General features: G+C 37.2%; 1 pseudogene; it reads right to left on the bottom strand.

Annotated features, from left to right (window-relative positions):
* Positions 1-2,513, bottom strand: part of LOC116075188 — a 7,783-nt pseudogene that overhangs the window by 1,753 nt on the left and 3,517 nt on the right.

The following is a 2,513-nucleotide window of genomic DNA, read 5'->3' as shown; positions in this document are numbered from 1 at the left end:
AATATATTAAATATTTTATGCCTACAAAAACTTCATAGTTTGAAGCAATAAACTTTTCTATTCACATTTGATCAGATAACCGTGAGGAGGAATGGGGTGCCTACAATGAATTTACTGGGAGTGTTACTGTGAAATTATGGTCATTTAAAGAAAGGAACATTATGCCATAGTTCTGAAGTACCGCAAATTCCTAGCTGCCTGCTCCCTTCACAGCTAGTTCAGATCACTTACTTTGCTGCCTCTGGTTAGTTTTAGTATTTCACTGGAGAGAAGAGAGATTAGTTTAATGTGTTTATTTGTAAACTATATTCTCCTATTTAGGGGATAAAATTAATAGGATGTAGGATGTGAAAGAGAGTCTAATAAGAGGCATAGCAAGTATGACACCAAGGCCCTCCTAGTTAACCTTATTATAAAATCAACTCATTTATCAATATGGTCAAGTCTTCATGCACAGAGTGGATGACTTGCCTTAAATTATTGCTTTGTTGGTGCCTAACTCTGGTCCATTGAAGCCTATTTGGAATTCTTTGGAAATTTACTGTGTTCATTTGATGTTTATGAGCAACAGATTTGCCCAGGGCAGTCAATAAATTAGACAGGTTTAACTTGTGTTGATTAGAATTGTGAAGATTAGAATCTTCAAGCAGCGTTTGATCTAGATTAAAGGCACAGGTGATTATCTCAAAGGCCTCTTGGATGTTTCGTTCTCATTGGGAATGAATCTTGTCCAAGTCAGCCTTGTGGTTTGTCTTGTCATCACCAGATATGGTGGATTCTTTTTGAGTCTGTTTCAGAACCTAAGATAGAGACAGTTGTTTATAACATGTTTATAGTAAGAAACACAAGACCTATCCAGAGTTTGTTTTTATTTTATTTATTTGTTTTTTATTGTTTTATTTTTTTAGTTCTGTGCTCAGAGACACAATAATGTATGCCAATTCTTTATTCTGTGTCTATACTTATCTTCTATTTTATGATTAGGAACAGGGACCGTTATTGTATGTTTGAACAAACAGACTAATGAAACTTATGAATTCATTGTAGGAGAAATGAACATGGTAGACATTCTGTCTAAACCAAAGTTGTCTTATACTTTTAATTCTTTCTATGCAATTAAACTCAAGTAAAATAGACATTTTTTTCAAAGCTCAAAATTGAGTTTTCTAAGATAATGCTAATTTTTACTTATACACGATCTTATTTGTATACAAAATGTCATCTGGAAAGATGTGTTTTTGATTGAGTTTCAGTGGAGCATTTATTAGGAGGACAGAAATTTGGAAAATATTGATAATTTATAACATATAGCAACTTTCTTAAGTTACTACTTGCTATGTCTTATTATTAATAATATAATTATTAATTATAATTATTAATTTACTTAATATTGATAATAATTCATTACATTTAAAAACTTAAGAAAGTTGCTACATGCTATAAATTATTATCAATATTTTTGATAATATTGTTCCTTTTGAGGGTAGGCTGGAGGCCGTCAAAGGACCTGGAACAAAAAATACATGATGGAGAAGTTGGAAAGAGAACAACAGAGCAGAGAGTGAGTTAGAGGGAGGGGTAAACTGGCTATGTGGAGAGGGGAGACAGAGAGCATAAAGTCTACATCCTATCATTGCTCAGTAGGGTCCAGGAGAATCGGTCAGCAAGATGGTATAAAACAGCTTGGAGCTTATGCAGAGACACACTCTGCCCCAGAACCTGACAACCAGCTTTAGAACTTCCCCTGGATCTGAGCAAAGAGGAAAGGTTCACTTTTTGGATTGGATCTTGCTCCAAGATGCTACTGGAGTCCACATTGTTGTCATTAGTCCATGCTTCTTCCCTAGACCTCAGTGAAGCCTCAAATTTATGTGGATGTTTGCTGTCTGTCCAGCTGACTGATAGGTCAGTGATGTTTCAGGCTTTGCTGCCTTGCAGAGCCATGGTGATTTAGTGGCATATGTAATCATCTTAAACCCAGCCGAGGCTGGTGTACAACCTCTGGGTGCCATGTTTGTGTCAGTGGTCATAATATGTCAAAGGGCCATATTGGTGTCTTCAGTCTGTCTTACCTCCAAAACCCATGTGGATTCCCATGGTAAGGGCTGCTGACTGAAGACATCCTAATGTCTGTGGAACAGCTGGCCCAGCCCTCAGCAGAATAGAGCACTGAGGTACAGGCATGGATGTAGGTGAGATAGAGCTGGCTCCAATCTGCACAGACCATTTCAAAATTCTACTTAATTGATGGCTTTTGGAGGCAGATAGAGGCAGAGAAAGAGTCATCTTCCAGTCTGGGGGCTGGCCACCAAGTATTTGACCATATATGACATCAAATGAATCTTTTTCTATGAATATAGATCAGGGACAAGAATCTCACATGTGGGCAGACTTCTGAAGTTAGTGTGATGTGGTTGCATGATTTGAGAATCCCAAATGATTAATTGTTACACTGACGTATTTTGGGGGAAGGGTTTTTGCCCCAGGTATTTTACCTGTTGGGGGAACAAAGG

The sequence above is a fragment of the Mastomys coucha genome, unplaced genomic scaffold (genome assembly GCF_008632895.1).
Source record: "Mastomys coucha isolate ucsf_1 unplaced genomic scaffold, UCSF_Mcou_1 pScaffold3, whole genome shotgun sequence".
NCBI classification, from domain to species: domain Eukaryota; kingdom Metazoa; phylum Chordata; class Mammalia; order Rodentia; family Muridae; genus Mastomys; species Mastomys coucha.
This window is presented reverse-complemented; position numbering and strand designations above follow the sequence as displayed.